The sequence below is a fragment of the Phasianus colchicus genome, chromosome Z (genome assembly GCF_987193195.1).
Source record: "Phasianus colchicus chromosome Z, bPhaCol1.hap1.1, whole genome shotgun sequence".
Taxonomy (NCBI): domain Eukaryota; kingdom Metazoa; phylum Chordata; class Aves; order Galliformes; family Phasianidae; genus Phasianus; species Phasianus colchicus.
In genome coordinates, this window is record NC_143476.1 from 67,026,252 (window position 1) to 67,042,192 (window position 15,941).

Here is a 15,941-nt window from a genome sequence, read left to right on the forward strand (position 1 = left end):
ACGCCACAGCTGCTTGTATCTGTGCCATGTGTGATAACTGTAATGAGCAATTGATTACACATACATGCACTGTTTAGCAAACACCACGGGACACAGTGCAGCAGATCAGCTGCTGTACATCTTTTAACAGTTCTAAGATGAGATTATTGCTCTCCCTTTTGGAGTATTCTGTGTCAGATTTATTTAGAACACAGCAGGTTCTTTTTGAGCCACCAGACACCATGTAAGGCTGCACTTACACTCGTGTTCTGGCGTGGGGCTGGCAGTGCCTACTGTGCATGGCCTAATGTGGGGATTAGGACACAGGCAGGGCCAGCCGTACTCTAGGACCTGGCAGAGCCACGAGCATCCCCACCACCACCAAGCCACCACTGAGAGGCCTCCCATGCAGAGGGCAAGCAGGACACACCAGGGGCTCCCCAAGAGCAGAGCACAGACCTTCCATGCCAGAGAAAGCCTTAACAGGATGCAGTCTCTCTGAGGACACAGGCAGTAGCAGAGAGGCACTGTCTCCATAGCCGTTCTTCTTCCCACCTTGACCGTGCTTCAGCCTTGAGTTTCGACTCAGGCTTAATGCTGGGGGAAGCAGACAGAAGCCCAGCTGAAATACAGCAGGACAGCAGGTGCCACAGCACATCGTAGCTGTGTTATAAGTCTTTTCAAAAGCCTATTGCTTTGATGATCAATCGACCTCTCTCTCCTTATGCCATCTTCAGGGTAGGAGGAAAATAACTGAAACTAGCAGGACTTGGGCAGAAATTAATTTTTGCAGAACTGTGAAGATGGTAGTTGTTGCTGTTGTTTTAGCCACAGAAGAACATTTCTGTGTAGCACCTTCCATGGAAAGGGACTCAAAAAGGCAAACAAATTACTGTAAATGGTGCTGTCACGTAGCTCCAAGTTTGTACATGTGTAATACATTAACACTGTGGTTTTACTAATCTCGATAAAGCATTAAGGGAAAAAAAGTTATTTTTACATTTGCTCAAATAAGGCCTACACATTCCCCTTCCCAGATGTTCCTCAGAAAAGCAGAAGCTTTTGAGCTCTTTTCAGTGTGCCAGCAATCCACACTACTATAGCCTGTCCTCTGCTCTGTAGGATGGGCATTTTGGGGCTGCAGGGGCTGAGCTGCCCTGCGTCAGGGCTGGCTTTGACCAGGAGTCTTTCTCCTTTGGGAGAATGTGCCCCTTCACCATCTTTGCAAATCAGTCATTCTTGTATTTTGTGGATTTCATTTGTGTGTGACAAATCTTGAGAGGCATGTGACCACAGAATTCCTGACAGAATGGGTGAGGGCAGGACTACGAAATGTCTAATGCTTCTTCTGTGTTTGTGTTTGCAGCCTGCTGAAACCTGTATGTGCCAGGAAAGAGCAGGAATAAGCATGGAGAAGCAGTATCAGTGCCTTCTGTAGATTTCTTTCTCTTAACTTTAGCAACCTCAAATTCCATCCAGCACCAAGGAAACCACTGTACAAAGGCATAAATGGGCAGGAAAGCTAAAAGACAAAGAAATGGGGAACTGCAGGAACAAGCATAACACATTGGTAATGGGGAGGGGATCCTCAAATGATGCAAGTGATCACTTCCTTAAGCAAAATTTCTTCAGCTCTTGCAAAGAGACATGTTTGAGATTTCCTCCTAAGCCTTTGTTTCTCAACAAGTTCCACTACATTCAAAAAGCTGGCAGTACAAATGTGAGAAGCATCAGAATATGTGATATACACAAAACCCAAATGCACATGCTCACAGAGCAGAATGACTTGCTTACATCACCCATCAAAGGCTGTGCTGATGGGAACTGAACTAATGTAGCAATTGATGAGTGGCTGCAGCACTGGGAGCACCGAAATGGAAAAGTTTTGCATGGTTCCAGCTGGGATAAGCAACTGCACAGTCCCTTCCACGAATTATTCAAGTCCTACACTAACGTTAGTTACGATTTTTCCCTGCTTTTACTGGAAGCTATGAAAAAGTCAAGAAGAGAAAGTAAAGCAAATCCCAACAATGTAGAAAAGAGAGAACTAGTTAAAACACAGGGGAAAAAATATACTCCTTTTACACATTATGCTACCTGCTTTAAATGTCTCCACCTTCTCAGCCTGTGCTCTGTGTGTTGCACTTAATATTGACAGTAAATCAAAACCAAGCAATAAATGCGTTAATGTTTAATGTTTACTTAGCCCTGCAGAACAGGAGGTGGTGACCCACAGGGCAGCATTGCTAAGATGTTTTGGTTTTACATTACATGTTCAAGTATTTTATGTTACTTTTCCACTATTTTCACAAAAAACAAGCTCTCCTCCATCTGCTTAGTATAGAAAAAATATCCAAATGAACTTCAAAACTATGCCCCTGCCACAAAATGAATAATGAAACTTTACCCTATAATCATAACTTCCCTCATCAGAGTCAGGCTTGTGGTTTAATTGGATAATATTTCACTAATAATATCATATCAAAAATGATTATCAGCACGTGTTGTTGGTGCAGGTGTAACTTAAGGAGTTCAGGCTCATTTTATCTGGCATTAATCTGCTTATGTTGGTGTTGGGAGCACTAAGTCCCCCAGTTTTTCATAGCAGGCAACAAAATCACACTTCCACAGAGAAATATAAATCAGAGACTTTCTAAGGTGCCATAAAACAAGTAACAGAAATGTTTATGGTTGCCAGATTCACTGAATCACAGAACTGTAGGGGTTGGAAAGGATCTCTGGAGATCCTCCTGTCCAGTCCCCTAATAAAGCAGGTTCCCTACAGCATGTCACACAGGAAAATATCTAGGTGGGTTTTGAGTTATCTCCAGAGAAGGAGTCCCCAAAATCTCTCTGGGCAGCCTGTTCCAGTGCTGTATCACCCTCACAGTAAGGAAAACTTTCCTCATATTTATATGAAACTTCCTGTGTTTCAGTTTGTGCCCATTGTTCCTTGTCCTGTCACTTGGCCAAGAAAAGCACTGACCCATCCACTTGACCCCTCTCTTCAGATACTTATAAGCATGATAAGATCACCTATCAGTCTTCCCTTCTCCAGGCTGAATACTCACAGATCTCTCAACCTTTCCTCGTATGGAACATGCTACAGACCTCAACCATCTTTGTAGCCCTCAGCTGGACTCTGTCCAGTAGTTCCCTGTATTTCTTGAACTGAGGAGCTCAGACTTGGGTGCAGTACTCCAGATGTGGCCTCACCAGGGCAGAGCAGAGGAGGAGGATCACTTCCTTCAGCATGCTGGCCACGCTCTTTTTAATGCGCCCCAGGATACCACTGGCTTTCTTGGCCACAAGGGTACACTGCTGGCTCACAGCCAACCTCTTGTCCACCAGAACACCCAGGTCCTTCTCTGCAGAGCTCCTCTCCAGCAGGTCATCCCCTGACCTGTACTGATGCATGTGATTATTCCTCCCCAGGTGTAGAACTCTACGCTTGCCCTTGTGGAATCTCATTAGATTCCTATCTGCTCAGCTCTCCAGTCCATCCAGACCTTGCTATATGGCAGCACAGCCTTCTTGTGTGTCAGCCACCCTTTCCAGCTTTGAATCATCAGTAAACTTGCTGAGAGTGCACTCAATCCCTTCATCCACGTTACTGATGAAAATGTTGAACAGGACCAGACCCAGTACCAACCCCATATATCACTAGCTACAGGCCTCCAAACAGACTCTGTGCCACTGACGACAGTCCTCTGACCTTTTATATATCCACAAAGCAGAACTGGTTATAACAGGTTTTGCTGTCTATTTCCACATAACTGTTTCAACAGAGTATGAAAAGTGATGTGGAAAAGTAAGATGAATAGCCTGCTCCTGAAGAGCTCTGTCAAAGACAGTGTTGATAACTTGAACCTGAATGCAAGCTCTGCTGGTAGCCTTCGCTGCTGCAATGAAACTTGTGTTTCAGACAAGTCACATTCATAGAATGAGTCATGTGGATAGAAAACAGCCTGTGTGATTTCAGAACCATGTGCCCATCTAGAGCAATTTGGTGTGCGTGAGTATATGTAGCTGATCTGCACATTCATGGTCAAGCCTAGAAGCTCATGACTATCATTAGTAGAAGGAGACTGATAAGAACAGAAACATTTGAAAAAAGTACCCTCTGATATTTTTTGGAAGTTAACATTTCTGTTCACTGTTTACCACAGCATGAATTATTCTAATGATTCAGTTGTAATAGAAGTTATTATAGTAAGGGATATGCCATACAGCATCATATTTCTGAATTTGTATCTAGCATATACATTTCCCACCTCCCACTCACTAAAGTTTTATACAGTCTTACTTTGATGCTACTCAACAACATACCTTTTTATGTTGCCTAGCTTCCATGCCTCTCACTACCTTTGCCCAGCCTGGCACAGAGAACGTTTTTGTGTCAAAAGGGTAAAATTGCACATTGCCTGTCATGTTTCATACATGAATACATTTTCATCCCTCCGTGAAAACTTTTATATGCTGTTTACCTACCATACCAGTACTCATTCAGCTGTGGTTTTCTGGGTGCAGTTGAAATCAGAAAAAAAACTCACTTCATTTCAAGCGTTCATTGTCATTTACCAGCCAGCTATGAGAGCTAAAGACAACGATAATTTCTTCAAACCATTTTTCAATCAAATATTCTTCAGAAAGTGCTCCAAACAAGGATCATTGCTGCTGCTGTAAACAACCTGTAGGTAACATACAGATAAACAACATATATGAATTGTCACTGGCTTATCTGTTTTTCTTGGGAAATCAGTTAACATCTGAAGTTCGTGTTCCTTTAGAAAGTTCATTTTGTTTATAGAAATAGTCTTAGCAGGTAATGTCTGGCAAAGCTTCAAACTACATTACATTGATAATTTAACTTTATCTTCTTAAATAGATCCAATGAATACAAGCAAGGCAGGACAGAGCTCAAAGAACTACCTTTAACCAGGCTTTATTCTGTCCCAGGAAGATTTGCAATTCCTTCTGTTTTTATTAATAGCTGTTAAGTGCTGACAGCATGCTTGGCACAGAATAAAACACAGGAGCATACATGGTTCTTGTTAAGGGTGGCCCTCGGGAGGCCATTTACTGTGTGTAACAACAACAACAACTTTATTGGGGTAGTAACCTACTCATGCAGCTGCAGCTCGGGTGTCAGGAGATGTCGCTGTTTAGACAAAATAGTGATGCGCACATGCATGCGGATATAACTTGGCCAGGAATTAATTTCTGTGACGGGTAATGGGGCTGTGAGCTGAGCAAACAAGACCTTTGAGAGCAACTGGAGCCTGGAGTGCCATTTATTAAGTTCCCTCCCTGAGCAGCAGACATATAGAGCATAGGATGGGCCAAGCAGTTGGGAGCATTGCAGTGATGGGCATGCTGGTGGGACATGGGGTGATGAAGGATGACCTGCAAGGGCAGAGTCAGGAACAATGTTGGGTATGGGTTGAAAAGAAATGGCAGAAAAGTGCAGGTGGGAATTTCAAGCAGAAGAGCCTTGATGCTGCCTCACGTTGTTGGCTTCATTTTGATCCAGGAGCTGCAAAGGCATTGAACAAAAGGGATTTAGAGGGGGGAGATGGTGTGGGAAGCAGCTACAGATGCAGAACCGCAAAGACAATCCCCAGTTTCTGACCTTTAAGTTCCTGAGAGATGTCCCCAGTCCACTCAAGGTCAGAGTTCTTCTGCATCATTACATGCAGAAGATAGAAGAGAGAGGAGATGCTCTGGCACCAAAACTCTACCCAGAAGGCTGAGACTTGTGAACACACATGAACAACCAGTATGGCATTACACAAGTCTTGCTGGAGGATCCTGGATTTGAAGCATCAGGAGCAAAGCTCCCCAGAACAAACTGCTATGACACGTAGGATGCATTTTATCCTTTAACCTAGATGTCTTGAGCATGATCACTGCTAGCAGCATCAGGAAAGCAGGTCCAACCAGCTTAAATGGTTCTCCTGAAACTGCTGTTTCCCCTTGGTTTCACAGTAAATGCCTGGCTGGCTTGTTTCTTGCAGCACGAAACCCTCACTTCCCCTTCTGCATCACCTTCTCTGGAACAAAAATTCTACAAACCTCATCCCCTCTTCATTGCCTCCTTCCTAACACTGATTTCAGATACGTCTGCTTTTGATATACCTTTGCCAAATAGCAGCTAGATTGTCAGAAAATGCCTTATAACACTCTATAATCCATATAACTTTAAGCTGAATATTTCAAAAATAATGAATTCAGATACCTAGTTATTTATTTCCTCAGGTGGGAACACGATCCCATACCTCCCATAGCAGCAACTGCAGGCTGCATTATTCACAGGCAGCTTCCATGAGGGAGATTTTTCCAAGGCACTGGAAAGACCTGAGATCACAGGTACCCTGCCCAGGCTGCCTGGACCTGCTGCATGATCACCGCCACTGGACGAGTGGCCAGTGGTCACATACAGCTGGTTCCTCTGGTTCTGCAGCCATGTGGTAAAACAGCATGAAAGGCTGAGCAAACTGCTTGGAAAGCTGAGTAAATATTCAAACAGTTCACCCATGATGCTACAGCTGGGTTAATTGGATTATCAACGTTGGTTTTCAGCTGTGCAGCATCACAGAGTTGAGGCTGTGGAGCTGATGTCCCCCTCGCTCCTTGCATTGCTGGTGATGCTGATACACACTTAGTCTAAGGAAACATGAAAGATGAAATATGCTGATCAACAAGGGGATAGGCACAACAATAAAGTGTATGCTACATGATAGTGAATAGGAAGAACTTTACTGAAGAGTTTGTTGAGTTTCTACATTAAAACCAGCATTAGCACATCCTTGGTTTCTCCTTTCTTCCAAAGAATATTTTAAATTTAAAAGACTTAAGGCTAGAGAAGTTGTCTCCCTCATCCTTGTTCTTTATTGATGTTTGCCTCATTTCACATCATCATTGTTCCTTAAGCCCAAGGCTTCTAGCTGATCCGCACCTCTTTCCTCCGTTATGTATCCATTTGAAGTGTCTCATGCCACTGTTTTTTGTTCTCTTCCGTACTTGAGGAGAGTATGTTTGATTTGTTTCCTTAAACACTAAGAACTCCTACTATGGTTACTCCATCACTATGGTAAGGAAAGCATCCTCGTTCTTATACCATTCAAGTAGTCTCTCTGTTTTGCTATTGTGTTACTAAGCTATCTAGCATTTCAAGGTCATCTTTCTTACTTCTCTAGTGTTGTTGCAGATAAGGTCATAAAGGCACTTCCAAGCAGCCTTTGAGAAGAATTAAACACTTTTGCAAAGGCACTGTTATTAAGGCACAAAAAAGCCCTGGCAATTCTCATGGTACAGCAAGTCATCTTCTTCCTATCTCTTAAACTTAATAATTTGCAAGTCACAACTGTATTGGAGAGTTATATCTGGTATAACTTATGTCAACTTGGATTCCCCCCTCCTTTTCCTTAAACAATGTTTGGCAGCCAACTGAGTGTGGAAACTCAACTGTTTTACATTAGTCAGCAGTACATTTAAATCATTCTTACCAAATGATTTACTGTGGATTACAAATTCTTATATGGCAGTTTAAGTTAATGATTAGGCAAAGTAATATATCACGAAAATGATTGGGTGCACATGTATTTTGCTTTGATGATTCTAAATTTCTCTTTGTTTTGGAGGACTTCTGTACTCTTATTTTCCCTAGTTGAAGAAAAAAAATATTTTTAAGGGAGAAGGGGGCAGAAGACTCCATCATTTCTTCATGTTTCCTTCAACTGTTGCCTAAATCAATAGAATTTTCCTCTCTGCAGGAGAGTTATGTCAGGAGGAGATGCTAGTAAATTGCGTAGTGCTCTCCAGACACACTTGGCAGGTGTCAGTATTGCACAGCATTTCCATGTGTTACCATGTCCCAAAGGCATGAGAAGAAGATGAAGGAGAATAGATTAAGACATTTTTTATAAAATGAAAGAGTGAATGAGCCATCAGGAAAATAAAAAAGTGAGTGAGACATCAGGAAAGACCAAATATTACATCAGAATTTGTAAAGAAAGTATCTCATAAGAAAAAAAGGGACTGTACTCATTCTCCTTCCACAGATATTTCTGCAGGCTTATAAAAAATGTGCATGTCCTATGAGAGTAAAAAAGGGGGTTTGCTGACTGTCTAGCAAGTGGACTTTGAAACCAAGATGAAATAAAAGTAGAGTACACTAATAAAATGATGTGTGCCAGATAAGAAGAAATACTCATGTAAAGTAAAACATTTGTTTATTTTATTGCTGTGGGCCAGGATTTTGTAAGTGCTCAAAGATAACAAGAAATTTCACAATTGCAGCATTAGTGAAATAAGGAAAACAATTTCCTCTACTTCAACAAAAATAAAATAGAATCAGAAGAACGTTAACAGTGTGTAGCTGCATGCAAATTAGGACCTGTGACTCTGACACTGCAACCTGTTGCATGCAAACAGTTGCATAGATATTGGGTCCCATCGGTTTTGTTGGGGTTGTGTGTGGCTGCAACAGCCCACTTGTTTGACCCTCATGCTTGGAGTAGCAAAAATAGACAAGATCTAAATTGTATGGTCATTTGGGCAATAATCACAGCTTTCATCTGCAGTTTCAAATGGCTGAAAGATAACAAGTAGGACAACTGCAGTGTTTATTTCATTTGTTCATGCTGTTAGCCCTTGCTCAAAGCACACAGCAAAAACAAACAAACAAGCAAGCAAACAAAATCCCCAGGGAGAAGTCTGACTTTTATCATTAGCATCTGCTTGGACTCCTTATCCTTTCTCAGGTTTCTGGCCTCTCTGTGACCAATCAGACCCTGTACGTTCCTCAGAGAAGTCCATCCCTGGTCATACCACAGGGACAGGCTATTTCCAGCATCATGGTTCTTCACCAAATGTTCACCAAATATTTTCAAAGTTAGGTATCTCTCTCCCATCATTGAAGGTAGAAATGATAGTTCTTCCTCCTCAGCCAGCACCAACACTGAAGAAGTCTCAGGAGGTGAGAGGTAGTTGCAAGGACACAATTTCAGACAATAAGGGCAGGCCATCACTTTGAGTTGCTCCCAGGACATAATTGAGAAGTACAGAAAGTCAAAGGCACACTGTTGTCTGATGGAGAAGTAGACTGGGGCAAGAGTTTAGGAGTATCTGAATGAAGAGAGTCCAAGAGAAACTGAATCCTGAAGTGGACAAAACCAGAATAATTATAGTAATGTGAGCCTACAGGGGAAGCAAATCATATATTCCCAGCCTGAAAATGATGAGATAGTTGTGCAATAAGAAATGAAAGATGTCACAGATGATGGACAGCACCTAATTCAAATCTGAACTGAAATCCAGAATCCAGCCTGAATTGTCCAGGCCTTAAGAGTGCATAGACACCTTTGAAGATGGCCCCAGCTCTTTTGACATGGAGCATGGTGTTGCAGAGAATGGACTAGCAAGGAACGGTAGGGATGGCAGGGCATGTGAAGTCCTATTGGAACTTCTGTAGTTAAAGCATATCTATGTAGGAAGCTACCTCTGCTTACTCTGTAGGTAACGCAGCCCAGCACCCTTTCTGGGCCATACGGTTCAGAGGCAGATGGGTTTTTGCCTCAGGTGAAAAGCATGTCATCATTTGCTACTTAGTTAAATATTAAAATAATATTTTTGAAGTGCATTACAGCATTTACTTTGGGAGAAGCAGAGAAGGATGCCTTTATTTCCTAATTTAGCCCAGTGAATAGTGGCTTACATCTACATCTCTCTTATTCATAAAAGTGTCAACTTTTATTCATCAGCTGTATGGAATGAAGAATTTGTGATAACAGTGAAGGAGCATGACAGTAGCCTCAAAACCTGCTCACTCTGGATGTATGGGATATCTGAGGCCTTGAGTCCCCCTTTGAGGAGTTAAAAGCATTGTAATAAAAGTAATAGCAGGCCAGGAAGTGAGTACCAGAAGCATCCCTGGAAGCCCAAAACATGAAGATCTAGAGTTGTGCTCCATTCCACGGAGTTTTGGATTCATTTCTGTATGTTTCTGCAGCATGGCTCAGTTTAAGAAGGATAGTGGCTAAGGTGTTCCTATGACAATTAGGAATGTAGATCTTCATAGGACCTTTCAGCGCTTTGGCTGGGGAGGACATCGAGCTCAGGTCTCTCACTTCTGTCTCAGCATGATGCAAACAATGGGCTCCATCATTTAGTCCCATCTTTCAAGGATATTTTGTCTGAATATTATAGGTATATTAAGTCTGGAGATACATTAATATATCTGAAGATACATTAAGTCTGAAGTCAGATTTTCCTGCCATCTCTTTGGTGAGCTTAAAAATTACATATTCAAACAGGATGCGTAGGGAAGAGCTTGAGGAAGAAAAGAAGGAAGAAAAGCAAGTTTAAATTAATTTCGAGCTGAGACTGAAGTCTCAGGAACCTTATTGCACTCATCAGCACTTGGGAAGGACAAAAAGGAAAAAGACAGGACTGTAATCTCCTGGAAAATTTTGTGATGGTGCCCATAATGGCTGCAAGACCTCCTACCACACCAGCTCAGACCACCATTGGTTGGAACACCCAGGTTTCTGAATTTTGAACAGACATAAATAAGAACAATGGATTCACGTTCCAGAGTAAAGTGGTTCGGAGTAGGGATTGTAAATGTAAACATCTGGGGTGTTACACAGCCACAAAGATGGGGTTTTGTGGGACCCACTAGGCATGCAGTTCCTTCTCAGCCCTCTCTCCCATACCTATATATTTAGCTGTGTACTGCCCCAAGAGATTTGACATAAATTGTTGAATGTTATGAAACAAGACAGTGATGACAAGACACATCTAGGTATTAGACTGCATTGCTTCTGCTTCCAAAAGGTAAAGTCTGGTTACGGTTTTGTATGCACCACTCTGTGAGTTAAAAGAAGTATAATATTTGCTGAATAGACTCTCTAAAAAGGCCCAAGACACAATCCTCTTGGAATTTTTTTTCTTTCAGCTAAGACAGCAGGATCCAGCCTTAAAGTATCTTTGTTAAACTAGTTAATAGATTATTGTCCAAAGTAAACATATTTCAGTAAGTGCAAGACTGTTTTTTTTTCCTCCCTCTTTCCGTCTTTTGTTCGACTTCGGCCCAGCTATTTATGATTCATTTCATGAGACACTAGGTTTTCTCTGAAGGCACTAAAACCGGCCAGAGCTATCAAACAGTTTTAGTGACTAGTACCAACAAGGAACTGTTTTCCTCCATGCTATAAAACAGACACTGTCAATAGACTACAACCGGCAATAAACTATTAAAAAAGGAATTTATGATGGCTACTTATTATCCTCCTGAAATAATGTTGTTACAAGGCTGCCCTTTCCAGTCAGATGCAGGGATCACATGGCCGATGCCTAACAAAGGGTAAGGCCCAGATCCGCAGGGAATGGCTGCAAATAGCCCAGGAATTGCCCCACGTTATGTGGCACACACTGCACCAGGGTTTCAAAGCAGCAGAGCTATTGTCCCACACTGGACTTAAACTCCTTATACACGGGCGCTGAATTTAAGGTGGAATCTTATCAAGTTACAAGTAGAAGTTGTTCAATTACTTCAATGGCTAAATATCAAATTATGTAGAAACATCTATTATTGTTTAGCAAGAAACTGGTGAACCACAGGGATAAAATAAAAAATGGTACAAATCTCAAATGGAATCAGACAGCCCCCTTTTTTGGATTTCAAAAAAGTTCCAGTTCCAGTACTCATCCCTTCCCTTCAGTCCCGTAACAGGCTTTCTGCTTTGCTGAAGTGTCTGCCTCTGCTAGCTGACATATGACTGTGGTACAAATCTGTTGTGCTATAAATTGTGGTATACCACTGGCAGCAACAGAGCTGCACTATCTTACTCCAATTAATGAACAGTTGTCTTCGATAAAGTCTCTAAAAACAAGGATGAAATTATGCAGTTCAACTTTCAGAATCATTTGGGCTATGTGATCTGGACCTTCGTCCACCATGCCTCTAGAGTGAAGAACTTCTCACACTTCCAGGCTGGAGTCCTGTAGGCAGTGGTCAAAGCTGAACATATAGCACTGAAGAGATGCCTACACATAAGAAATGATGGAGTATGTCCAAAAGTCTGCAGGGAATAGATGAGGGTGTTTTGAAGAGCCAAAGGAAAAAATAATTTTGAGGTCTAAAAAATGGAAAGTTAAGCTGGTCTGGGAAAAAAAAAAAAAAAAAGGAAAAAAAAAAAAAAGCAACAAAAAAAGGAGGAATGGGATGGGAAGGGTGTAGTCACAGGTAAAAGATGAAACACGATTGCATCATCAAGCTTTCTGAATGTCCTTGTCACTATGGTGGTGTTATATAGAGAAGGAGTGTCTCTTCCTCTCCGCTCCAGAACACGAAGCATGGCTACCCAATATCCGACGCTGCAGGCAGTTCATCTGGGGAAAAGAAGAACAATGTATTGTAATGTCCGTTATTTATCCTGAGAAAACGGCGGAAGAGGGGAAAAAAAAAAAAAAAAAAAAAAAAAAAAAAAAAAAAGAAGAAAAAGAAGAGAGCAATTAAGGATTGTAAAAACCCAGATTAGTTAATTTTATTAATTCCATAGAGAGAACATACGCTACAGAAAATCGAGAAATTACATGCAAAGGGAACTCAAACGAAAACGGTCCATTTTACAATGGAGAAATTTGTACAAATAGAGCCTCCGTGCTAAGAGCACTGGTAAACTGCTGCTGGGGTTATAGCGCTGTGTTTACAATGTGCTGGTTATCATTTCACAGCGAAGGAGACAGCCCTGCCTGTGATTGTCTCTTGCTGGCTTCTTGATTTAACAGCGCAGCTGTGTCAAGACCGCATCTCTGCAGCATGAGGAGCAACAATTAAAACACCAAGTCCATATGAGAAGCCATACATCCCGCAAAACCACCGAAACCAGAAGTTGTCATTTGCACCTCGGAGCGCCTTTTTATCTCATTGCCTCTCAGGAAGTTTAATGACGATAATGACAAAGCCACCTTTCGTTCACCGCCCCTGCGAGGCTCCCACGGGGGAGTGGGAGTGCGGTGGATGCGGCCCCGCACGGAGCTCAGCGCGCGGAGGAACGCTCGTCCTCGCCATCCCCTGCCCGAAACGAGCTCGTTAATCATCGTGTGACTCTTCTTTCCGTTGCTTCGATGTCCGAAACCATCACCTTTCGTTTATCCCTAAGAGAAGTGCAGAGAAAACAAGCAAGCAAGCAAACAAACAAACAAACAAACAAAGGACTCTGTATCATGGCAGTATTTCTTTTTAAGCTTTAAGGGGCTTTCGAGGCAAGTTTAAAAAAAAAAGAAAAACAAAACAACAACAAAAAAGAAGTGTTTAAGTATGCACGAACAGAGAGAACCGTTTAATTGAAAGCATGAAAGAGGACGAAAGACCACACTCGTTCCCGCTTTTTGGTAACATATGCCTATCCTATAATTGCCTGTAAATAGCCACCGCAAAAGCAACTCAGATTAGCGGCTTTCTGGGCGAGGGATGGAAACTCTGACGACTTGAGCTGTCGAAAGCTTACGTGAACTTGTGCTACACGAGAGGAAAAAGAAAAAAAGAAAGAGAAAATAAGAAAAAGAAAAAAAGAAAGAAAGAAAAAAACCCTATGGAAACGCTGGCTCGCGGGGATATTTTTCCAATTATCACCTTGGCAAGATACAGACCTCTACTTACAAAGCCGAACTCTCCCTCTCGGCGCGGGTTCTGCACTCTCCCGAGTCTGCTCCGCTTCCCTCCCTCCCTCCCTCTCACGAGCTTTCCACGGATTGTACAAATCTCCCACAAAAATGCCCCCCGGGTCTCGCCCCGCAGTGCTTGGCGCTGTGTAAGAGCCTCCCCGTCCCACCGCACGGCCGCATCCCCGGGTTCCCGCGAGCCGCCGGGCAGACACAGCCTCGGGGACCCGCACAGAGGCGAAAGCCTTTGCCCGGTGAGAGGGGAGGGGTGCCCTCTGCCCAGCTCCTCGGTCAGATACCGCACATTTGAGGAGAGGGCTGCGGAGGAAAGAGGAGGAAAAGAGCAGGGATGTGCCCACGAGCGGTCCTGCAGGAGCCTTGCCAAGCCCGCTGCTCCTCGAGCGAGTACAGACACTGCTCCGCAGCCGTGGGACCCCTGCAGCATTCACCCCTGGTCGAGTCGGGGCAAAGCCAGGCTCTCACCCCTCGCCGCGGGGCAGCGGCCGCGGCAAGCGCGGAGCTCCGCGCCCCTCCGGGGCTGCGGCAGCGGCTGCGAGAGGCGCGTTGCGATAAGCGCTGCGGTACGCACGGCCCTGATTGCCGGGGTCCGGGCTCTGGGCTACGGTTTCCCGAGGGCATCGAGCTGGGAGATCGGAATTTATGCCGAATGGTTCATATGATACACCGCTGTATTATACTACAAGCCAACAGATTATGTGACCGCATCGGCAGTTTACTCCAGGCACAAATATGACTGAGGATGCCAGGCTGTCACGAACTGCCCCCTCTCTCCACCTCACTGCTGGGGTTCCTCCACGGATAATTCGGGAAGATACTAGGTGCAGAAAATTCAGCTGCGGGTCATCGGTGCGAGCTCCCGGCTCTTGAAAGACACAGTCGAGGTCCTACCCCTGTACTTGCTGCACCGGGCAGGTTCCGGAGCTCGGGAGCACGCAGACCTCGTCTGCACCATCTGACCATGAAAATCTGGTCCCAAGTACGCGGGTGTTTTTTTTTTTTGCAAGACAGTTTTCCATTACCTGTTGACTAGAAGCACGTATACAGAGGAAAGTTTCGATATAATGCTGTTTTCGTTCACAGTAAACCCCATATGTTGCAGACAAATTCTTACCAGCTGGGAGGGCCAGAGCAGTAAAATCCAGTAATTCTGTTTCATCATAAATCAAGTTTATGAACTGTAGCACAAGGTATATAACTCTGGAAGTTGTGCTTTTTAGTGGTAAATGGCTGTTGAAATATTCGTCTGTGGCATTGTCAAATTTCCTTTTCCACCTAAAACTCGACACAAGCTAATTCTTACAGCGATCAGCGTCTCTTACTTAATTTGGAAGAAAACCGCCTGGCATAAATTGTATTAGACAAATAGAAAAGGAAACCTCAGAGTAGAGCATGTGGAATAAAATCCCCGGGCTGGATGCCGCAGCCTGCAGTTCTCTTTTGCGCATTTGTAATCAAATGTGTGCAGGCTGCCGGCAGCAATAGATTGCCACGTAGTTGTAGCCAAAAAATAAGTGACCTCATTTAAAAAGAAAATGTAAAAATAAGCGCTCAAATTTCGTTTTAAAGAGGTCTTTCCCCCGTCTCTACGGTTCCAATGTGTACAACAAGATTAAGACAGAATAATTCCCGCACAATATATTCAAGACATATCTCAGCACGCTGTATGTGGTATTTTCTCCTCGCTTTTAATTTCCTATTGATTGATTCCGAAGAACTTCAGAAAAAGAGGAAGTGCAGGAACAAACCCGTGATGACCTTCCATTCGTGGTCGCAGGTTCCTTCCGAGTAAATTGAGGTGACTGTGCCTCTCTCTCGCTCAAACTTTAGATTAGCATCTACACTGAATATTCTTCTTTGCTTGATGCTACAGTAGGTGGGAAGATTCTCAAAGAGGTTCTGGAGAAAAGTAATTTTGCACATTATTTGCTCTTGAATTTTTCATAACCATACTCTTTATTCTTGAACATTTTCAGAACGAAATACTGTGTTTAGAAATACACCGACGGTTACTATTAATATAATTTCAACCAACTACTACCAATAAAACACATCAATTTCACAGCGCAGGACACCGCAGCACAGCGAGATAATTAAAGATTTCAGCAGACTTCTCCGGGTCCCTGGAGACAGGGTAGGGTCTCTACCGGGGCTCTGCAGCTTGTCAAAACCTGTCTCATCAAAGGAAGCGAAAGTGGGGAGCGAAAGGATCGGGATTTTACCGTGCAACTTTGGAGCTGTGTTGGAGATAAGATGTGGCTTGCCCATGCCAA